Source organism: Haliotis rufescens, unplaced genomic scaffold, assembly GCF_023055435.1.
Source record: "Haliotis rufescens isolate VD_foot unplaced genomic scaffold, xgHalRufe1.0.p SCAF_48, whole genome shotgun sequence".
NCBI classification, from domain to species: domain Eukaryota; kingdom Metazoa; phylum Mollusca; class Gastropoda; order Lepetellida; family Haliotidae; genus Haliotis; species Haliotis rufescens.
The window spans coordinates 1,010,062-1,035,641 of NW_025964201.1; the positions used below are offsets into that span (position 1 = coordinate 1,010,062).

The 25,580-nt window shown below is 37.5% G+C and overlaps 1 protein-coding gene across 1 annotated transcript in view; it reads right to left on the reverse strand.

Annotated features, from left to right (window-relative positions):
- Window positions 1–25,580, reverse strand: part of LOC124117236 (protein mono-ADP-ribosyltransferase PARP15-like) — a 67,562-nt gene that overhangs the window by 30,440 nt on the left and 11,542 nt on the right. The window contains exons 2-20 of the mRNA XM_048383392.1: window positions 17,112–17,219; window positions 16,323–16,352; window positions 15,725–15,772; window positions 14,904–14,933; window positions 14,311–14,358; window positions 13,490–13,519; window positions 12,897–12,944; window positions 12,076–12,105; window positions 11,483–11,530; window positions 10,661–10,690; window positions 10,069–10,116; window positions 9,247–9,276; window positions 8,654–8,701; window positions 7,832–7,861; window positions 7,239–7,286; window positions 6,417–6,446; window positions 5,824–5,871; window positions 5,002–5,031; window positions 4,410–4,457 (exon numbers count right to left, since the gene is read on the reverse strand). The gene's annotated coding sequence lies outside the window, so the exon portion shown is untranslated. The remainder of the gene's footprint in view (window positions 1–4,409; window positions 4,458–5,001; window positions 5,032–5,823; window positions 5,872–6,416; window positions 6,447–7,238; window positions 7,287–7,831; window positions 7,862–8,653; window positions 8,702–9,246; window positions 9,277–10,068; window positions 10,117–10,660; window positions 10,691–11,482; window positions 11,531–12,075; window positions 12,106–12,896; window positions 12,945–13,489; window positions 13,520–14,310; window positions 14,359–14,903; window positions 14,934–15,724; window positions 15,773–16,322; window positions 16,353–17,111; window positions 17,220–25,580) is intronic.

The following is a 25,580-nucleotide window of genomic DNA, read 5'->3' on the forward strand; positions in this document are numbered from 1 at the left end:
TAATTGCAGACTGGTGAATTGCTTTGACTCCTTATGCTTCGCACAGTTTACGTTGTGGATTTAACTTGTGCCAATATTGTAAAGATATGGTTACATTAAATTAATGTTCTCTTACGTTTAATATAAAATATTATTATATATGATATTATTCTAGATAATCAAACAGATACTACAGCTTCAGCTGAAGAAGGAGAGATTGATGAAACCAGCTTTCAGCAAGGAATAAATATTATTGAGGAACAATAACAATCAGCTGTAAAAGATTATTACGATGCCTTAAAAGAAGGTAAAAAATATGTTACTTTTTTTGCCTTTTTTTATTCCAAGTTTAAATTAGATAGAAAAGGAATACTTCGACTGCATGGCTCTCCATATATTGATCTATTAATTCTCATACTCAGAAACCCCTAGCATTGTCTAATATATCTTCTCGTTGTGGCGGTTTCAACCTCATTCGCAATGACTTGTAGACCATTACAGCTTACAAGCAAAACTTTCTGCCAAATCCACCAAGGTTTTCAAACAGTGCAAATGGAACTTGGATTGAAGTATTAGAGAATTACTAGGCCTAGACAAGGCAATGCAAGCAATGCTAGATTCACTCATCAATTATAATAGCTCAGCTGGAAGAGATCAACAAGCATACAGCTAATGGGAGAACAAAACTTACACAAGATGAATTCAGGAGATGTCATGTTGCAGAAAGATTGCAAAAGACGAAAGATCAGACCACTTAGAAGCAGCTTCCACTACAAAATAAGCACTTTGGTCGCAAATCTGTCGAAATCGAGAAACTATTGATCAAGTTCTCAATAATAGCTCACTGGCAGAAAGAATTAAAATATTGTTCAGAGAACAGGGGATAACTTGTACAAGTATTTTAACTGCATTGGGATTTATATACTTCAGTGTGAAAGACTGAGTTTTCTGAAGTTGAGAAAAGTGATATTTTCATTGCAGTGAACATAACACTTGATATTTCACTGCAGTGAACATAACACCTGATATTTCACTGCAGTGAACATAACACATTGACGGAACTATGTTGGCCTACACGAGACAGCTCGTACACAAACTGTTGATTTACGTCAGTTCAACGTTGACAAGTCATATAATGACAGATGGTCATTTATGTAGTTAATACCGATTCTTACCGTTTGTTATTTTGTTGAAAATGATTTGTATTAAACTGTGAATTTCACTTCTGATTTGTCAGTCGATACTTTACGTTTTGCACAGCGCCATTTTGTTACTTGTATATTGCGTGTATTCTTTCGCTTCGAACAACCGTCTCATTGATTTGAAATTTGTTTTTTGATGAAGTTGATTTTGTATGTAATCATATCCAAATGTATACTGAAGAATTTTAGTGACATCAAATATTTTTGGTTACTTTTGTTTATATTTTTTAAGATTTAGCAAAGACGGAACTACATTTTTAGTCGTACTTACAGGGGGTGGAAAACCGTCCACGTGTGTTATGTAGGGAGAATTTACGCTTTGAGGTTTTACATTTTTAATGAAATAACTTAATCTTCCTGCAGACAACTACACCAAAAGTATATAATAAAAAGGATATTTCATGTGTCACATGAAATATCCTCTATATGTTGTATCAACTTTGGTTTTAGCTTTAGTTGGTGGTGGTACAGGTGGTGGTACACCAACACGACCTCACGAGTAAAAGACTGGATAAAAAAGCATTTAAAATCACTGGGAGAAGCTCTAGGAAAGCTTGTTGCATCAGCACTTTCTGGCTCTTGTATTTATTAGCTTAGACTGCAGCTTGGCTCAGTGAGCAGTTATTGTAGCAATTGCAGGACTGTATCATGTAGCCGCTAAAATCATGAGTAAACCCGCAGTGACTCCACCTACTATAAATGCTGTTTCTTCATCGGTATGTTGTTGATTTTGAGTTGCAATATGTGGAGTTTTGTTTCTCGTAAAGTTAATCACATTTTTATATGACCGTGGCTTGACTATTCCTGTTTCGCCTGTGCTTGGTTGTGTTATTATTGCAGTGTTAAGATTTGAATTTGAATTATAACCTAGTATTTGTTTATCAGTGGCAATCATAATTTTAGTATTATAACCTATCACTAGACCAATCTTAAGTTTCATGTTACTCGGTGACATATATAGACCCATATGTATTCCAAAAACATACACCATAGTCTACTTTAGAACCAGCATACTATATTACATCTTGGTATCGCTTGATTGGCCAAAGATTGATCGACAGGTGATGAAGCAACATCCTCTACATTCGCAGCAAACTGCTTTTGTGCAACAAACGCTGTAACTGCACCAATATACTTTGCACGTGTTTGCAACAGAGCTCCCACAAGAGCCCATACAAAATTTCAGATTGAGTCATAATGTCTTTCAAAGCAAGGCCGAGTAAAACCTTCCGATTTATTTCAAATGTAGAAATATATATTTGTATATATATTTGTAGAAATCATAAATGTATTGCAAATACGTTCATATGCCCGCAATAGTATGGACTATTTTATGTACTCCATGATTTAATCATGTGGTAATGATGCATTTATTTTTGCAAGGATATATCTAATATGGTAGCATGCATGAAAGACACTGAGTCTGTCAGGATGATCATGAAGAGATATACCACAGCCTGATGTAGCACACAATATAGCAAAGTTGAGCTGGTTTTGCCAGAACTGCATTTGCCTGGAGAACCAAACATGTATCGTTTTAATGTTTGTTTGGACCTTTAATTTCTAAAGATATGGGGGAATTGTCATGAAACTGGGCACAAGAGGTGTGTGAGGTCAGTTGTGTCTAAACTACTTTCAGGGTAAACCATTCCAGTCTTAAACTTGGCACTTCTTTTATAAATGCTTGTCACATTGAAGTTATAATTTGGTGTCTTTATGTATTAAATATGTATGTTACACTCCCGGGAATAAAAACTGGACAGTCTATTCAACTGTTTGGGAAACGCAGAAGGATTTGACAAACGTGGTATAGATGTCAAGTTGTATGCTTTACACTTACAAGATGACGTATACAAGCATAGAGAAGTTATACCTATAGTAGAAACTGTTGCAGCATTTAATCTAGTAGATTTTGAGTATGTTGAGATTAGCGCACTCCGTAAAAACACCTAGTAAAATCTTACCTGCACTGATGATAATACATTGATTTGATCAAAACAAAAATCGACTGGCGACTGAAAATCATCATTAACTACCATATGTGATGACAATGGGTAAGGTTCATCATTTGGGCTAATATAATCAATATTCGGATTATGCTCGGGGCTTATATTCCATCAAAACGAAAGGTGTTCATTGCGCCACTACCGGAGAAACCAGACCGTATTTTAATAAGTGAACAAGCATTCAAAGATATTAGCTTAAATTTGGTTACTGAATTCGATGATGCATTAATGAACTTGAAGGTAATACCTCAAGGCTTTACAGTTTTGATTGATTTCTTGTTTTTAGGATGCTCCATAATATTTCCTCAGAGTATTACCAGGACTCTCACTTAAATGGTTGAAAAAACATGAACGTCAACATTGTGCAATTTTATAGAACTAGGAATAGATACATTTATAACCTTTGCTGGGGTTTGCGAATGTAGCTAGGAGCATTTCACTTGCTAAGATATTTATGCCCAACAATATACATCTAATAAAGTTGAGTTATAGTCTGAAGACATTGCCAGTGAACTCTTGAAGAATGTCTGTCTGTCTGTCTGTCTGTCTGTCTGTCTGTCTGTCTGTCTGTCTGTCTGTCTGTCTGTATGGAGTTATATACTGCACTTGATCAAGGACTAGCATGGAGCTTGGTGCAGATGCTGTTGGTTTATTATAAACTATAATCGCTGCCCCATACGAACCGGCATGGAAGTAGCAGCAGGAGTCTCTGGACTGACAGAAATAGCTCTTTAATTTATTTCTCACAAGATGCAATGAAAACTTTAAAACATGATAGGATTGGTGTACTAACTGAAGCAAAGTTAAATAGCATTGAAGATCATTTAACAAAAACACTAGCTGATTGTAAGATATCTGAGTTTCATTTAGTGCTGTCAGAACTCACCAAATACAACACAATGAAACAAGAGAATAAATCAAACTCGTAAGACCAGTTTCATTAGTAAAGATGAAAAAAACAAGTTCATAGAACAGGGAAGACAACAAGCATGCCAAGTATCCCATGCCCAAGCCAGAGAACTGGTAGGAGATGAAGAAAAAATTGTTACCTCAATATAGGGTGGCATCTTGATCAACATTGATGCCATACATGACGATCATTGGATCATCATCAAATAATTGGTAAAATTTAAGCCCCGTATGGAAGCATTTTCAAGAGCTGGAACTGGTCCAGGATGGGGTGTCACCGAATCCCCATCGTCTATACTACTTACATAATTACCTGAAGGAAGTTTCTTTGCACTTGTTGACACTGGTTTTGGAGCAGGAGCTAGTAAACATAATATTTTGTGTAAAGTGGTTGCACAATTCATGTTACACAAAACATTTATCATTAATAGAGAGATGCAGCCAATATAACAGCTATGCCCATCTCACAATTTATGTCTTTGGTAGCTTATCCTCCATGTCTTGTGATCTTGTCATGACTTTCCTGTTTTGTAGTGTAGATGTCCCCAGAGTAGTGAACATAATATTCAAACATGTGACCAATGTTCTAACAATTCTATTAATGTTTCCATCCTACAAGTGTTTAGCATTTTATGATCACCCACCTGTCACTTTTTAATCTGATTGCTCTTGCCAACTTGCCCCTAATGACAAATTTGAAACCTAATTTTACTACGTTAGCACCATTGGTGCTAATGCATCCAAATCTGCTGAAATATTTCCAACTATATGGAAACTATATTCATATCAAAACTGTATATTTTCATTGGACGCTACACATTCATATCACACATGTGTACAGAAGACATGCCACAAATGTCGAAATGTAAACATGAATAAACTTAAATGAGCAGGCATATATTCACCTGGTGGCCCTTCAACTTGGAACAAAGGATCTGAAAGATAATGCATATTATACAAATACATGTATTAACAAATGGACTGGAGGAGACATGTGGTGGTTAAGATATGTTGATGTGCATATTGTAATTAGCAGACGTTTAAATAGCTCACAACCGATTCTGATTAGAAGGTGTATGATAATTTCCTGGCTGATTTTTCATTACAGTAAACTGAGGATAGACCAAAACATACAAGTTATAAAAAAACATCACATATATATTTTCCGGACATCCACCAAGTCATATCGGCATGGAAGTAGCAGCAGGAGTCTCTGGACTGACAGAAATAGCTCTTTAATTTATTTCTCGCAAGATGCAATGAAAGCTTTAAAACATGATAGGATTGGTGTACTAACTGAAACAAAGTTAAATAGCATTGAAGATCATATCTCAAAAACACTAGCTGATTGTAAAATATCTGAGTTTCATTTAGTGCTGTCAGAACTCACCAAATACAACACAATGAAACAAGAGAATAAATCAAACTCGTAAGACCAGTTTCATTAGTAAAGATGAAAAAAAACAAGTTCATAGAACAGGGAAGACAACAAGCATGCCAAATATCCCATGCCCAAGCCAGAGAAGTGGTAGGAGATGAAGAAAAAATTGTTACCTCAATATAGGGTGGCATCTTGATCAACATTGATGCCATACATGACGATCATTGGATCATCATCAAATAATTGGTAAAACTTAAGCCCCGTATGGAAGCATTTTCAAGAGCTGGAACTGGTCCAGGATGGGGTGTCACCGAATCCCCATCGTCTATACTACTTACATAATTACCTGAAGGAAGTTTCTTTGCACTTGTTGACACTGGTTTTGGAGCAGGAGCTAGTAAACATAATATTTTGTGTAAAGTGGTTGCACAATTCATGTTACACAAAACATTTATCATTAATAGAGAGATGCAGCCAATATAACAGCTATGCCCATCTCACAATTTATGTCTTTGGTAGCTTATCCTCCATGTCTTGTGATCTTGTCATGACTTTCCTGTTTCGTAGTGTAGATGTCCCCAGAGTAGTGAACATAATATTCAAACATGTGACCAATGTTCTAACAATTCTATTTAATGTTTCCATCCTACAAGTGTTTAGCATTTTATGATCACCCACCTGTCACTTTTTAATCTGATTGCTCTTGCCAACTTGCCCCTAATGACAAATTTTAAACCTAATTTTACTACGTTAGCACCATTGGTGCTAATGCATCCAAATCTGCTGAAATATTTCCAACTTTTTGGAAACTATATTCATATCAAAACTGTATACTTTCATTGGACGCTACACATTCATATCACACATGTGTACAGAAGACATGCCACAAATGTCGAAATGTAAACATGAATAAACTTAAATGATCAGGCATATATTCACCTGGTGGCCCTTCAACTTGGAACAAAGGATCTGAAAGATAATGCATATTATACAAATACATGTATTAACAAACGGACTGGAGGAGACATGTGGTGGTTAAGATATGTTGATGTGCATATTGTAATTAGCAGACGTTTAAATAGCTCACAACCGATTCTGATTAGAAGGTGTATGATAATTTCCTGGCTGATTTTTCATTACAGTAAACTGAGGATAGACCAAAACATACAAGTTATAAAAAAACATCACATATATATTTTCCGGACATCCACCAAGCCATATCGGCATGGAAGTAGCAGCAGGAGTCTCTGGACTGACAGAAATAGCTCTTTAATTTATTTCTCGCAAGATGCAATGAAAGCTTTAAAACATGATAGGATTGGTGTACTAACTGAAGCAAAGTTAAATAGCATTGAAGATCATATAACAAAAACACTAGCTGATTGTAAAATATCTGAGTTTCATTTAGTGCTGTCAGAACTCACCGAATACAACACAATGAAACAAGAGAATAAATCAAACTCGTAAGACCAGTTTCATTAGTAAAGATGAAAAAAAACAAGTTCATAGAACAGGGAAGACAACAAGCATGCCAAATATCCCATGCCCAAGCCAGAGAACTGGTAGGAGATGAAGAAAAAATTGTTACCTCAATATAGGGTGGCATCTTGATCAACATTGATGCCATACATGACTATCATTGGTTCATCATCAAATAATTGGTAAAACTTAAGCCCCGTATGGAAGCATTTTCAAGAGCTGGAACTGGTCCAGGATGGGGTGTCACCGAATCCCCATCGTCTATACTACTTACATAATTACCTGAAGGAAGTTTCTTTGCACTTGTTGACACTGGTTTTGGAGCAGGAGCTAGTAAACATAATATTTTGTGTAAAGTGGTTGCACAATTCATGTGATACAAAACATTTATCATTAATAGAGAGATGCAGCCAATATAACAGCTATGCCCATCTCACAATTTATGTCTTTGGTAGCTTATCCTCCATGTCTTGTGATCTTGTCATGACTTTCCTGTTTCGTAGTGTAGATGTCCCCAGAGTAGTGAACATAATATTCAAACATGTGACCAATGTTCTAACAATTCTATTTAATGTTTCCATCCTACAAGTGTTTAGCATTTTATGATCACCCACCTGTCACTTTTTAATCTGATTGCTCTTGCCAACTTGCCCCTAATGACAAATTTGAAACCTAATTTTACTACGTTAGCACCATTGGTGCTAATGCATCCAAATCTGCTGAAATATTTCCAACTATATGGAAACTATATTCATATCAAAACTGTATATTTTCATTGGACGCTACACATTCATATCACACATGTGTACAGAAGACATGCCACAAATGTCGAAATGTAAACATGAATAAACTTAAATGATCAGGCATATATTCACCTGGTGGCCCTTCAACTTGGAACAAAGGATCTGAAAGATAATGCATATTATACAAATACATGTATTAACAAATGGACTGGAGGAGACATGTGGTGGTTAAGATATGTTGATGTGCATATTGTAATTAGCAGACGTTTAAATAGCTCACAACCGATTCTGATAAGAAGGTGTATGATAATTTCCTGGCTGATTTTTCATTACAGTAAACTGAGGATAGACCAAAACATACAAGTTATAAAAAAAACATCACATATATATTTTCCAGACATCCACCAAGTCATATCGGCATGGAAGTAGCAGCAGGAGTCTCTGGACTGACAGAAATAGCTCTTTAATTTATTTCTCGCAAGATGCAATGAAAGCTTTAAAACATGATAGGATTGGTGTACTAACTGAAGCAAAGTTAAATAGCATTGAAGATCATATAACAAAAACACTAGCTGATTGTAAGATATCTGAGTTTCATTTAGTGCTGTCAGAACTCACCAAATACAACACAATGAAACAAGAGAATAAATCAAACTCGTAAGACCAGTTTCATTAGTAAAGATGAAAAAAACAAGTTCATAGAACAGGGAAGACAACAAGCATGCCAAGTATCCCATGCCCAAGCCAGAGAACTGGTAGGAGATGAAGAAAAAATTGTTTCCTCTATATAGGGTGGCATCTTGATCAACATTGATGCCATACATGACGATCATTGGATCATCATCAAATAATTGGTAAAACTTAAGCCCCGTATGGAAGCATTTTCAAGAGCTGGAACTGGTCCAGGATGGGGTGTCACCGCACCCCCATCGTCTATACTACTTACATAATTACCTGAAGGAAGTTTCTTTGCACTTGTTGACACTGGTTTTGGAGCAGGAGCTAGTAAACATAATATTTTGTGTAAAGTGGTTGCACAATTCATGTTACACAAAGCATTTATCATAAATAGAGAGATGCAGCCAATATAACAACTATGCCCCTTGCACAGTTTATGTCTTTGGTAACTTATCCTCCATGTCTTGTGATCTTGTCATGATTTTCCTGTTTCGTAGTGTAGATGTCCCCAGAGTAGTGAACATAATATTCAAACATGTGACCAATGTTCTAACAATTCTATTTAATGTTTCCATCCTACAAGTGTTTAGCATTTTATGATCACCCACCTGTCACTTTTTAATCTGATTGCTCTTGCCAACTTGCCCCTAATGACAAATTTGAAACCTAATTTTACTACGTTAGCACCATTGGTGCTAATGCATCCAAATCTGCTGAAATATTTCCAACTATATGGAAACTATATTCATATCAAAACTGTATATTTTCATTGGACGCTACACATTCATATCACACATGTGTACAGAAGACATGCCACAAATGTCGAAATGTAAACATGAATAAACTTAAATGATCAGGCATATATTCACCTGGTGGCCCTTCAACTTGGAACAAAGGATCTGAAAGATAATGCATATTATACAAATACATGTATTAACAAATGGACTGGAGGAGACATGTGGTGGTTAAGATATGTTGATGTGCATATTGTAATTAGCAGACGTTTAAATAGCTCACAACCGATTCTGATTAGAAGGTGTATGATAATTTCCTGGCTGATTTTTATTACAGTAAACTGAGGATAGACCAAAACATACAAGTTATAAAAAAAACATCACATATATATTTTCCGGACATCCACCAAGTCATATCGGCATGGAAGTAGCAGCAGGAGTCTCTGGACTGACAGAAATAGCTCTTTAATTTATTTCTCGCAAGATGCAATGAAAGCTTTAAAACATGATAGGATTGGTGTACTAACTGAAGCAAAGTTAAATAGCATTGAAGATCATATCTCAAAAACACTAGCTGATTGTAAGATATCTGAGTTTCATTTAGTGCTGTCAGAACTCACCGAATACAACACAATGAAACAAGAGAATAAATCAAACTCGTAAGACCAGTTTCATTAGTAAAGATGAAAAAAACAAGTTCATAGAACAGGGAAGACAACAAGCATGCCAAATATCCCATGCCCAAGCCAGAGAACTGGTAGGAGATGAAGAAAAAAATGTTTCCTCAATATAGGGTGGCACCTTGATCAACATTGATGCCATACATGACGATCATTGGATCATCATCAAATAATTGGTAAAACTTAAGCCCCGTATGGAAGCATTTTTCAAGAGCTGGAACTGGTCCAGGATGGGGTGTCACCGCACCCCCATCGTCTATACTACTTACATAATTACCTGAAGGAAGTTTCTTTGCACTTGTTGACACTGGTTTTGGAGCAGGAGCTAGTAAACATAATATTTTGTGTAAAGTGGTTGCACAATTCATGTGATACAAAACATTTATCATTAATAGAGGGATGCAGCCAATATAACAGCTATGCCCATCTCACAATTTATGTCTTTGGTAGCTTATCCTCCATGTCTTGTGATCTTGTCATGACTTTCCTGTTTCGTAGTGTAGATGTCCCCAGAGTAGTGAACATAATATTCAAACATGTGACCAATGTTCTAACAATTCTATTTAATGTTTCCATCCTACAAGTGTTTAGCATTTTATGATCACCCACCTGTCACTTTTTAATCTGATTGCTCTTGCCAACTTGCCCCTAATGACAAATTTGAAACCTAATTTTACTACGTTAGCACCATTGGTGCTAATGCATCCAAATCTGCTGAAATATTTCCAACTTTTGGAAACTATATTCATATCAAAACTGTACACTTTCATTGGACGCTACACATTCATATCACACATGTGTACAGAAGACATGCCACAAATGTCGAAATGTAAACATGAATAAACTTAAATGATCAGGCATATATTCACCTGGTGGCCCTTCAACTTGGAACAAAGGATCTGAAAGATAATGCATATTATACAAATACATGTATTAACAAATGGACTGGAGGAGACATGTGGTGGTTAAGATATGTTGATGTGCATATTGTAATTAGCAGACGTTTAAATAGCTCACAACCGATTCTGATAAGAAGGTGTATGATAATTTCCTGGCTGATTTTTCATTACAGTAAACTGAGGATAGACCAAAACATACAAGTTATAAAAAAAACATCACATATATATTTTCCAGACATCCACCAAGTCATATCGGCATGGAAGTAGCAGCAGGAGTCTCTGGACTGACAGAAATAGCTCTTTAATTTATTTCTCGCAAGATGCAATGAAAGCTTTAAAACATGATAGGATTGGTGTACTAACTGAAGCAAAGTTAAATAGCATTGAAGATCATATAACAAAAACACTAGCTGATTGTAAGATATCTGAGTTTCATTTAGTGCTGTCAGAACTCACCAAATACAACACAATGAAACAAGAGAATAAATCAAACTCGTAAGACCAGTTTCATTAGTAAAGATGAAAAAAACAAGTTCATAGAACAGGGAAGACAACAAGCATGCCAAGTATCCCATGCCCAAGCCAGAGAACTGGTAGGAGATGAAGAAAAAATTGTTTCCTCTATATAGGGTGGCATCTTGATCAACATTGATGCCATACATGACGATCATTGGATCATCATCAAATAATTGGTAAAACTTAAGCCCCGTATGGAAGCATTTTCAAGAGCTGGAACTGGTCCAGGATGGGGTGTCACCGCACCCCCATCGTCTATACTACTTACATAATTACCTGAAGGAAGTTTCTTTGCACTTGTTGACACTGGTTTTGGAGCAGGAGCTAGTAAACATAATATTTTGTGTAAAGTGGTTGCACAATTCATGTTACACAAAGCATTTATCATAAATAGAGGGATGCAGCCAATATAACAACTATGCCCCTTGCACAGTTTATGTCTTTGGTAACTTATCCTCCATGTCTTGTGATCTTGTCATGACTTTCCTGTTTCGTAGTGTAGATGTCCCCAGAGTAGTGAACATAATATTCAAACATGTGACCAATGTTCTAACAATTCTATTTAATGTTTCCATCCTACAAGTGTTTAGCATTTTATGATCACCCACCTGTCACTTTTTAATCTGATTGCTCTTGCCAACTTGCCCCTAATGACAAATTTGAAACCTAATTTTACTACGTTAGCACCATTGGTGCTAATGCATCCAAATCTGCTGAAATATTTCCAACTATATGGAAACTATATTCATATCAAAACTGTATATTTTCATTGGACGCTACACATTCATATCACACATGTGTACAGAAGACATGCCACAAATGTCGAAATGTAAACATGAATAAACTTAAATGATCAGGCATATATTCACCTGGTGGCCCTTCAACTTGGAACAAAGGATCTGAAAGATAATGCATATTATACAAATACATGTATTAACAAATGGACTGGAGGAGACATGTGGTGGTTAAGATATGTTGATGTGCATATTGTAATTAGCAGACGTTTAAATAGCTCACAACCGATTCTGATTAGAAGGTGTATGATAATTTCCTGGCTGATTTTTATTACAGTAAACTGAGGATAGACCAAAACATACAAGTTATAAAAAAAACATCACATATATATTTTCCGGACATCCACCAAGTCATATCGGCATGGAAGTAGCAGCAGGAGTCTCTGGACTGACAGAAATAGCTCTTTAATTTATTTCTCGCAAGATGCAATGAAAGCTTTAAAACATGATAGGATTGGTGTACTAACTGAAGCAAAGTTAAATAGCATTGAAGATCATATCTCAAAAACACTAGCTGATTGTAAGATATCTGAGTTTCATTTAGTGCTGTCAGAACTCACCGAATACAACACAATGAAACAAGAGAATAAATCAAACTCGTAAGACCAGTTTCATTAGTAAAGATGAAAAAAACAAGTTCATAGAACAGGGAAGACAACAAGCATGCCAAATATCCCATGCCCAAGCCAGAGAACTGGTAGGAGATGAAGAAAAAAATGTTTCCTCAATATAGGGTGGCACCTTGATCAACATTGATGCCATACATGACGATCATTGGATCATCATCAAATAATTGGTAAAACTTAAGCCCCGTATGGAAGCATTTTCAAGAGCTGGAACTGGTCCAGGATGGGGTGTCACCGCACCCCCATCGTCTATACTACTTACATAATTACCTGAAGGAAGTTTCTTTGCACTTGTTGACACTGGTTTTGGAGCAGGAGCTAGTAAACATAATATTTTGTGTAAAGTGGTTGCACAATTCATGTGATACAAAACATTTATCATTAATAGAGGGATGCAGCCAATATAACAGCTATGCCCATCTCACAATTTATGTCTTTGGTAGCTTATCCTCCATGTCTTGTGATCTTGTCATGACTTTCCTGTTTCGTAGTGTAGATGTCCCCAGAGTAGTGAACATAATATTCAAACATGTGACCAATGTTCTAACAATTCTATTTAATGTTTCCATCCTACAAGTGTTTAGCATTTTATGATCACCCACCTGTCACTTTTTAATCTGATTGCTCTTGCCAACTTGCCCCTAATGACAAATTTGAAACCTAATTTTACTACGTTAGCACCATTGGTGCTAATGCATCCAAATCTGCTGAAATATTTCCAACTATATGGAAACTATATTCATATCAAAACTGTATATTTTCATTGGACGCTACACATTCATATCACACATGTGTACAGAAGACATGCCACAAATGTCGAAATGTAAACATGAATAAACTTAAATGATCAGGCATATATTCACCTGGTGGCCCTTCAACTTGGAACAAAGGATCTGAAAGATAATGCATATTATACAAATACATGTATTAACAAATGGACTGGAGGAGACATGTGGTGGTTAAGATATGTTGATGTGCATATTGTAATTAGCAGACGTTTAAATAGCTCACAACCGATTCTGATTAGAAGGTGTATGATAATTTCCTGGCTGATTTTTATTACAGTAAACTGAGGATAGACCAAAACATACAAGTTATAAAAAAAACATCACATATATATTTTCCGGACATCCACCAAGTCATATCGGCATGGAAGTAGCAGCAGGAGTCTCTGGACTGACAGAAATAGCTCTTTAATTTATTTCTCGCAAGATGCAATGAAAGCTTTAAAACATGATAGGATTGGTGTACTAACTGAAGCAAAGTTAAATAGCATTGAAGATCATATCTCAAAAACACTAGCTGATTGTAAGATATCTGAGTTTCATTTAGTGCTGTCAGAACTCACCAAATACAACACAATGAAACAAGAGAATAAATCAAACTCGTAAGACCAGTTTCATTAGTAAAGATGAAAAAAACAAGTTCATAGAACAGGGAAGACAACAAGCATGCCAAGTATCCCATGCCCAAGCCAGAGAACTGGTAGGAGATGAAGAAAAAATTGTTTCCTCTATATAGGGTGGCATCTTGATCAACATTGATGCCATACATGACGATCATTGGATCATCATCAAATAATTGGTAAAACTTAAGCCCCGTATGGAAGCATTTTCAAGAGCTGGAACTGGTCCAGGATGGGGTGTCACCGCACCCCCATCGTCTATACTACTTACATAATTACCTGAAGGAAGTTTCTTTGCACTTGTTGACACTGGTTTTGGAGCAGGAGCTAGTAAACATAATATTTTGTGTAAAGTGGTTGCACAATTCATGTGATACAAAACATTTATCATGAATAGAGGGATGCAGCCAATATAACAGCTATGCCCATCTCACAATTTATGTCTTTGGTAGCTTATCCTCCATGTCTTGTGATCTTGTCATGACTTTCCTGTTTCGTAGTGTAGATGTCCCCAGAGTAGTGAACATAATATTCAAACATGTGACCAATGTTCTAACAATTCTATTTAATGTTTCCATCCTACAAGTGTTTAGCATTTTATGATCACCCACCTGTCACTTTTTAATCTGATTGCTCTTGCCAACTTGCCCCTAATGACAAATTTGAAACCTAATTTTACTACGTTAGCACCATTGGTGCTAATGCATCCAAATCTGCTGAAATATTTCCAACTATATGGAAACTATATTCATATCAAAACTGTATATTTTCATTGGACGCTACACATTCATATCACACATGTGTACAGAAGACATGCCACAAATGTCGAAATGTAAACATGAATAAACTCAAATGATCAGGCATATATTCACCTGGTGGCCCTTCAACTTGGAACAAAGGATCTGAAAGATAATGCATATTATACAAATACATGTATTAACAAATGGACTGGAGGAGACATGTGGTGGTTAAGATATGTTGATGTGCATATTGTAATTAGCAGACGTTTAAATAGCTCACAACCGATTCTGATTAGAAGGTGTATGATAATTTCCTGGCTGATTTTTATTACAGTAAACTGAGGATAGACCAAAACATACAAGTTATAAAAAAAACATCACATATATATTTTCCGGACATCCACCAAGTCATATCGGCATGGAAGTAGCAGCAGGAGTCTCTGGACTGACAGAAATAGCTCTTTAATTTATTTCTCGCAAGATGCAATGAAAGCTTTAAAACATGATAGGATTGGTGTACTAACTGAAGCAAAGTTAAATAGCATTGAAGATCATATCTCAAAAACACTAGCTGATTGTAAGATATCTGAGTTTCATTTAGTGCTGTCAGAACTCACCAAATACAACACAATGAAACAAGAGAATAAATCAAACTCGTAAGACCAGTTTCATTAGTAAAGATGAAAAAAACAAGTTCATAGAACAGGGAAGACAACAAGCATGCCAAGTATCCCATGCCCAAGCCAGAGAACTGGTAGGAGATGAAGAAAAAATTGTTTCCTCTATATAGGGTGGCATCTTGATCAACATTGATGCCATACATGACGATCATTGGATCATCATCAAATAATTGGTAAAACTTAAGCCCCGTATGGAAGCATTTTCAAGAGCTGGAACTGGTCCAGGATGGGGTGTCACCGCACCCCCATCGTCTATACTACTTACATAATTACCTGAAGGAAGTTTCTTTGCACTTGTTGACACTGGTTTTGGAGCAGGAGCTAGTAAACATAATATTTTGTGTAAAGTGGTTGCACAATTCATGTTACACAAAGCATTTATCATAAATAGAGGGATGCAGCCAATATAACAGCCATGCCCCTTGCACAGTTTATGTCTTTGGTAACTTATCCTCCATGTCTTGTGATCTTGTCATGACTTTCCTGTTTCGTAGTGTAGATGTCCCCAGAGTAGTGAACATAATATTCAAACATGTGACCAATGTTCTAACAATTCTATTTAATGTTTCCATCCTACAAGTGTTTAGCATTTTATGATCACCCACCTGTCACTTTTAACTCTGATTGCTCTTGCCAACTTGCCCCTAATGACAAATTTTAAACCTAATTTTACTACGTTAGCACCATTGGTGCTAATGCATCCAAGTCTGCTGAAATATTTCCAACTATATGGAAACTATATTCATATCAAAACTGTATATTTTCATTGGACGCTACACATTCATATAATACATGTGTACAGAAGACATGCCACAAATGTCGAAATGTCTTCTGTACATGGATCAACCTAAATGATCAGGCATATATTCACCTGGTGGCCCTTCAACTTGGAACAAAGGATCTGAAAGATAATGCATATTATACAAATACATATATTAGCAAATGGACTAGATGAGACATGTGGTGGTTAAGATATGTTGATGTGCATATTGTAATTAGCAGACGTTTAAATAGCTCACAATCAATTCTGATTAGAAGGTGTATGATAATTTCCTGGCTGATTTTTCATTACAGTAAACTGAGGATAGACCAAAACATACAAGTTATAAAAAAAACATCACATATATATTTTCCGGACATCCACCAAGTCCAACAAACAAATGTTGTTTTTAGATAAGGTGAGGATAAATGGAGTTTTTCAAGTTTTTCTCAGTTAGTAGTCTCATTCGTGTTGTTTTCATTTAATAACTTGAGACAAACTTCATGTCAATTCAAAAGTAAATTATTTGGAAAATAGGGTATTTCAATTTTCCTGACATTCTTTAGTGACTTGTCTTTCTTTCTTTTTCTAAATATGTTTCTCGTATTTTGGGTGTGTGTGTGTGTGTGGGGGGGGGGGGGGGGGGGGGGGGTGGAGCTTGGCATGAAAATATGTAACATAAAATAGGGGGGTCAGCTAAATATGATACAGTCGTAAGACCAATTCAACCCCTACCCCATCCCAAACACGTTAATAAATACATGATCTGTCCCCTGCAACTTTTGAAGCTTAAAGTTGAGGCCGATGCTAATGCATCCATGAATACGTTACTGCATCATTACTGCTCAGATGTTTATGATCGCAGAATGTTTTCATGTATGAGAGAAACGAAATTCTTACTTATTAAAAGTTTCTTCTTGGGCACATTAGCTTCTTTTTTAGATCCACATGAACTGCATTGGTCCAATGCATTATCACAGAAAGTGTTGCAAGACTTACACACCCACACTGAAAGTGACAAAATCAAACTCAAAGAAGTATAAGATATTTTGATGACCTCACTCATCCAACAGCAATATCAATGATAATCTTCACCAATCAAAGACACAACTGAGGAACCATATCCAGTGCCAACCTGGAAAATGCAAAACCTGGAAAGTTGTGCGACAAGAGGGACAATTTCGACTTCGTAATCGTGAATTTCCCATTCATTTCGAGCAATACGCCATCTGCACCAGCTTGAGGCATCTACATTTCTAAATGGTACAGTTATTGCACAGAGGCCCATTCCTCTTTCTAGAAGATAACAAAAGAAACAGTCTAAGACTTACTTAAGCATCAACTAGTCAATTCCCTTCAACTGATTTTAAAGGAGACCACTTTGTCTGTTTCATATTTAAATGCAGACTTTCCGCAAGACTGTATGCCAAGAGGGATGACTTTGAACTTTCCAATAGTCAACCTTTCCTTTATGTCGAGCAATTATCCCGCAGGTCCAGCCTTCATTGTCTACATTTCACAACTCTTTTATCATGCGACATCTTACAACATTCAAGGCCTCAGTTAAACTTACAAAACGTTTTATTGTAGACATGGATGACATTTCCAAATTGAACCCTCAGTGACCAAAAGGATGTCAAATACAAGTCCCTTTTTGTACCATTTGTTCCCATTGTTTTTTTCAAGTCAACAATTAACTTGCTATGCAGTCTGTTTGGGTTAAAGTTCGAAACGGATTATAATATAATATAGTAAATAAATATTGGGTTTCGTGAACATAATAATGAGATATATTTGCAAAAATGAAGATACATATGCAGTGATAGATATGGTCGGTACACACAATATGCTCAGTCAATTCGAAGACTGTATGGAAAAGACAATAGTAGATAGATAAATAGGTATGGATCTTACTTGTTTTAATCCAAAGTCAACCGGTGACCTAAAACAGTAGATAAAATAAAAAAAATATGTCTTTCAGTTCACATAACACGTTTCTCTTCAATGAAGCCTCTTTGATTCAATTGCATAAATGGACATTTTGAGACAGTGTTAATCAAGTGCAGTCAAATGTTGTGGAACTACACCGTGACCATCCAAAGTAACCAAGGCTGAATAAATCTCACAGAATGTATTTCAAATGATATGATGGCTCGACAAGAAGATACAAATATTTGAAGAATATATAGACTCGGAGACACAATATGCAGTTAAGCATTCAATAGGCAGCCCGTCATGTTGATTATTGATAACTACTGTAGATATACAAATACAACATCACACCGGCATGCATCTGTGGCCCAAAACAGTGGTAGTATTTTACTTTATCTTTACGCACCTATGATAACATAAAAGCTTGTATGAAAATAGAGATTACTACACGAGTGACTGTCAGATACAGTTGTAAACAATTGTGACAAACCCTAACACGCACCATTTTAGCATCTAATGTGTATTGTCATGATCACGGTGACGCATTAATACATAACAAAACGGCCATGAGTGACGTCATCCAGCTTACTTATTTTACCTTTTGTTACATGACCATCCACAAAAAGGTTTTTGATGATAATGAAAACTAAATGAGATCAAAGGATATTTTTTGAACACTCTAAAATGATAACGTTTCGACACAGATGTAATAATCTGACCTTTGGTCATCACCATGGAGTAGCCAATCACGGACCTAGAATTCGATCTCACACATACTTTAGCTAGTTTCATATTTTTTCAGGTAGCTTGGTGATCGTACAGGTCTTCCAGATCTTGTAAGCACTGCTTCAGGGGCTGGAATAGTAGGCTTCACTTAAATGTCTGAAATACGGACACTTGCTGGCTCTTTGGGGGTCCTTTAGTGTTAAATATCCCCCTGGCCAGTTCTTCCCAAGTGAAGTTCCGGCCTTGGTCAATATTTCAGCCGACTAATAGCCGACTAACGGGATCGGGTGGTCAGGTTGCCCGGACATCAAGTTTCCTGTTTGATGTGGTATCTAATTCACATCTGAATACTAGTAAATGTGATATTCGCAAATCAGATGGGATTAACCAACATAGTAGAGGAAGTTTTATCACTTGTAAACACATCGAGGGTATGACAAGTTCAATCGAATGACATTCGATTGTCTGCCTTTTAAAGCAGGCTGAAAATACAAGCGGGACACAACCGCAAACAACAAGGAGTGACCTGCAGAGAGACAAGTCAAGGACAAGATTTATTAGACATTTTATGACTGCTATAATGTGGCCTATATACCGATCTGATACATGAACTTACTCCGAAAGTGTTGTACAGAATGTAGCCCCTGCTCCTGAATATTGTGAAGAAAATGGAATTGGCTAAATTATACTTACTAGTGAATAAGCAGAACCTGCAAAATGTAATGAACCAAAAAAATGAGGCAAATTTCTTTAATTAGTGTTGTCAGTGTCGACAGCTAAAAGCAAAGTATGTTTGAAAGATTAACCATCTATGTTTCTTGAAGTGACATCCGCTGACATCCTGCAAGACGTGACATCCTGCAAAACACGAAAACAAGTAACGTGAAATAAGATACAAACAAAAGATAACACGATGACATGTTTTCAACACAACAGCGAAACAGCGTAAGACTCTGTCTCGACGGCGATATCCTGTTATAAGGTGTTACAACAATAATCTAACTTACCACCGGTGATGATAAATTTGTTTCAAACTGAAACGTATGGGGTAGGGACGACCTCGAGTAGGACGTGCCGCTTGTAGGAAACGTCCTGAGGTGAGCTGGAGCTCCGCTCACCTCATATATGCCTGAGCTGGAAGGTCCGCTCATCGCTGTGTTTGTGTTGTCAGAGCAGGCATTCCGCTCATTGTGCAATTGTTGTTTATTGTTTACATGTTGTGCATAAAGCGTTCCGGGACAGTGATGTCGATTTTGTTCTTTATTTCCCCAAGAGCTAATTCCCCGTGAACATGCGCATTGACAGGTTTAATGCTTTAGCGTCCAATCTACAGTAAACAGCCAACAAGTTAAACGTTAAGGCTGCCTCGGAATTATTTCAGAAACATTGCACTGAGGCCAAGTTATAATAATCAACCAAACTGCTGCTGTAACTATCAAGCCTCTGGGTATGATATACTAGCTGACAATGCTGGACTACCTGGAACTCGAGGTATTATTAACTATAGCTGCAAATGCTAGACCGCCGCATTTTGTATATGAAGTATAAAGTTAGAACAATTCGAGAGACCATTATTAGCCTGGCACTTTATTGATCATTCTCTTGAAATGTTTAAATTTTCGAGGGAGAGTACTAATATTCTCAAAGTTTTGCTGTTGAGGAACCAGTTCAGGAACAGTTAGATACGTTACAGGGGTAAGACCCAGAACTCAAAGTTCTCTCTTGGGGAGAAGCAGGCAAGGTTCCAGTTTGCTATTATTTCAAGAATATCGTTTTGAAGAGGAAATGGAGGCCCCTAGATGTACGAGGGCCATTCAATATATAACCAGCCTAAGTTTTTTATCAGATCTTAACGGTTGCATGCTTGTCACGTGCTGTGCATCAATGAATGTCACGTGCATAGACAATGTTTCACTGAGGAAATTGTATTTGAAGTCACACACATGATCTATAAGGATGGCAAGGGTAGATTCTGCCAAATTTTCATCAAAGGTTGAATACAGGGCTGTTATTAGGTACCTCTTCTTAAAAGGGAAACCGGCAAAGGAGCTACATGATGAATTGTCAGATGTTTATGGTGACAGTGCACCTTCGTATGCACAGGTCAAATTCTGGGTTGCAGAATTTAAGAGGGATCGGGTGAACTTGAAAGATGAGCCACGCCCTGGCAGGCCTGTAGAGGTGACCAATGAACAAACCAGTGCTGTGAGACAACTGGTTGTCAAAGACAGGCGAATGAAGGTGTCAGGTAAATACTGTTTTTAAGTGTACATATTATATGGCTTTCGGTCTTCCAGTGTTGAATAAATATTGATTGATTGATTGATTGGTATGATATAAATTGGCATGGAATGGCATGGCATTATATGGTATGATATTATAAGATATGATGGGACAAGCTATGAAATTGCTAATGTGGTGTGTGATATGACATGTTGAAATGTGATATAATATAGGTGTGATATATGGTACGATGGTATGTATGGTATGTTATGATATGATAATGGTATATAAAATAATACTATATAGTATGATCTTATAATGATACAATATGATATGATGGTATAGAATATGTTGTATGATATAACAAGTTGTGATATGGTAAAATAGAAATTATGAAATTACAGGGTATGCTATTGTACTGTATGTGTGAAATTATGTGACTGTGTTGAGATGTGATGTGGACTGATGTGAGGTGATTTGGTGAGATATGTACATAAATTGTATAAAATTGTATATTCTTCAAATTGTACTATAGGCCCGTGGCCTCTTCAGTACATGAAATAAAGATTGATTGATGTCGTCAGCTGCAAATAGGTTAGGCTGGTTATATATTGAATGGCCCTCGTACCTGCTGATAACGAATGGAAGGTTTTCCATAAAGTTTTCTTCCAAATTCTTATCAAAAGCATGTTTTGAGTTTGGCACATGACACTCCTTTGGCAGGTCATTTGGATGTGAACAAAACTTGTGACAAAATTCTGTTCCATATTGTTTGGCTGAATTTGCAGCATGGTGTGTCTGAATTTTGCAAAACATGCCATGTGTTTCAAATGGTTGGCAAACCTAATCAGAAAATCTCAACCTCACGTTTGAAACCCATTCCAGCTTTAGAAGAACCTTTTAGCAAGGTCATCATTGATTATGTTGGTCATTTGCCTAAAACTAAGTCAGGAAATCAGTACCTGCTTACAATCATGTGTGCTTCCACAAGGTTTCCAGAGGCTATTCCTTTACAGACAATTACAGCTCATGTTATTTGCAAGTCTTCGGTAACATTCTTCACCATGGTTGGTTTCCCTAAGACTTTACAGTCAGATCAGGACTCTAATTTCATGTCAGGCGTTTTCCAACATGCAATGTAACAGTTAGGCATAAGTCAGATTAAATCTAGGGCATATCATCCTGAATCTCAGGGAGCTTTAGAGAGGTTTCTATTAAGAATATGTCTTTCATCAGACATAAAGAGTATGGTAAGGGCTTACTGAGACCGAGAAGGATTTGGATGTAGGCATTCATTTGTTTGTTATTTGCTGTGAGGGAGTCAGTTCAGGAGTCCCAAGGTTTAAGTCCTTTAAGCCTTGTCTTTGGCCATACTGTTCGTGGACCTTTAAAGCACTCAAAGGGTCATTGGCTGAATAATAGGTCTTGTGAGGTTGTTCCCGGTACTGGACAGCTTCGCCCGAACGCAACGGTCCCCAACAGTAGTGTGTGGCTGCACGTGGAATCATGGACTATGACGCGTGATCCGATTTCGATTGTAAGGAGTCTCGTTATTGTCTTTGTCTAGTAAACGTCTTGTGTTCGTACCTCTGTGTTGTATGTTATATGGGCCAGAAGACCTTACAGTCTGAAAGATATATTTGTTGGAGTGTGTCATCTTTTGGAGATGGGTTTTCAAAAGCTTGTGAAGTTGTTAGGGATACATTGAAGGAATCCCAGGACAAAATGAAATATACATTATGACAAAAAGTCTGAAGTGAGAAATTTCAGTCTGGGCTATAAAGTCTTAGTGTTTTTGCCAATAACTGGTCAACCATTACGTGCGAGGTACCAAGGTCTGTATGTTATTGACAGACAAATCACTGACTCTGTTGTAGAAGGACACAGCTCTGGCATGCCAATATGATAAGAAAGTATCATAAAAGAAATGACAATGTACCATGTAGGGTATTGCCACTGTTTCTCATGTAGATATTGTTTCAGAGTGTGATACTGCTGAGAATTGTGACTTTGTCAGGTTTCATGGCATTGCTGACTATGTTAGCCCTACGCTAAACAATTCTGAAGTTTTAGCTTACTTGGATGCTAAGTTAGGTCATTTGTCATCTGAACAAAAGGCTCAAGTGTCAGAGTTAATTTAAGAGTCTGCTCGCTTGTTCACGGGTGTACCTGTTCACAGATGTAGTGTGTCCTAAAGGTAGATGTAGGTGGCACTGTGCCTGTGAAACAACATCCCTACCGTATGAATCGAATCAAGCTTGAAGCTTCAGTACATACTGAACAATGACATGACTGAACCAAGACATTGTGACTGGAGGTCACCTTTCATTCTTGTGCCGAAGCCTGATGGTAAAAAGAGATGTTGTTCTGACATGGAGCGTGTCACTGCTTTTATCCAATACCAAGAATCGATGACTGCATATGTAAGTAAGTATGTAAGCATGTTTGACCTATTGAAGGGGTATTGGCAGATTCCACTGATTGAGCATGCCAAGCATTTGTAACTCTGAATGGACTTTATCAATACAAAGTTATGACATTTGGCTCAAGAACTCTCCATCCACCTTCCAGCATCGCATCAATGACATTACAGCCACTCATGAGGACGTCAAAGCCTACGTTGACGATGTCATCAACCATTCCATGGAGTGGGAGGAACACCTGAAGAGGACCCGTGCCTTTTTCACGAGACTCACGGAAGCCAAGTTGACTATATATTTAACGAAACGTGAATTTGCACAGGTGCATGTACAATCTTAAGGTCATGTCATAGGCCAAGGTCAGGTGGAAGCTATTTCAAAATATCAACTCATGAGATTTCTGGGTATGGCTGGTTACTACCGTAAATTTTGAAATATAATTCTCACATGTGGCAGCACCTATCACTAATTTGCTGGGCAACATGGCGAAATTTGTTTAAGACAGCAACTGTCAGGTTGATTTGGGAAATTAAAGCCATTCTCATGAATTCTTCTGTACTCCAAGCATCAAACGTTGAAAAAAAATCAATTTAGGTGTAGATGCTCGTGGCATTGCTGCTGGAGCTGTCCTGTTGCAGTAAGATGCTTCAGATTTTTATCATCCTGTTTGTTATTATTCACGAAAGTTGGACAAACATCAGAGAAATGATTCCACCATTGAAAAACAAACTCTTGCTCTATTGTTAGCTTTGCAACAATTTGGAGTGTACTTTGGTATACTTTGTTTCCTATTCAAGTGTACACGGATCACAATCTACTGTCTGTTCTTCACATATATCACATGGTGTGATTTATGGGAACAGACTTTACTTGACTTGACAGCTGGATTTATTCCATCAGTTGCGGGTGGAAATATAAAACCTGAACGCCAGAAAATAATCAGTCTCGATTATCAGCCGAAACAGATCCTATTGGCTGTAACAGGCAAAATAGTTATTAGAATTATTTGAATGGACCACGAAACTCAGTGATGACATCACATTTTCGCGCAAAGTGTAAACATGTCCTGACCTACCCGTATCATCCGCCACTCACACAACCTGCATAAAGAAGTAAGAGTTTGTTCGTTGCCCAAGGCATCTTGCCGATGCAAGGCAGTTAACCGATAATAAACGTCCAGTTTCCACCTTTGCCGAAGTAAGCTGGACTTTCTGGGCTCGATCGTGGGGCCACCAGCCGCTAGTTCTAGTGTCTCATCAATCAGTGCCACCTCTCATATCACTTCAAAGAAGATGGCGGCTCCCAGTCAATCTGATCGTTAATCATCTTTATTGTAACAAAACGGGTTTTTCTTCGGGAAGTGCATCAAATCACATTCTTTCCTGAGGGATTGCTCTCCACTCCTCCTGCAGTGCAACGGCTAGTGCATCCAACGTCTGCGGCGGCGGTGTACGTGCACGTACTCGTCGGTCCAGATAATCGCAAAGATGTTCGATTGGGTTGATGTCTGGTGATCGGGAGGGCCATGGTAACACGTTGACGTTAGAATTCTAGAGAAAATTCACTGTTGCATAAGCAGTGTGTGGCCAGGCGTTGTCTTGTTGAAAGAACTCCCTCTGTTGGTCGATAATCGGCAGAAGATGAGGCTGTAAGACGTCATTGATATAGCGCTGGGCTGTCAAATTGCCACGAATGATCACAAGTTCAGATCTTTGGTTGTAAGACATGGCTCCCCATTCCATGACACTCCCTCCTCCAAATCTGTCGACCTGCCGATCACAATTCGTGGCAAAACGCTCGTTTCCTCTTCTATAGACACGCAGTCTTCCGTCACGGCGTTGTAAGAGAACACGAGATTCGTCACTAAACCAGACGCGCCTCCAGTTTCTGAGGGTCAATATCCGAACGTTGGTGCACCACCTGAGTCGTTGGCATCGATGTTCGTTGGGTAAAACAGGTCCAATAAGTGGTCTTCTTGTACGTAGACCGGCCTCTCGTAGACGGTTCCTAATTGTTTGTGCGGACACTCTTCTCAAACCTGGCACCTGTGTTGCAGTGACGGTAGGTG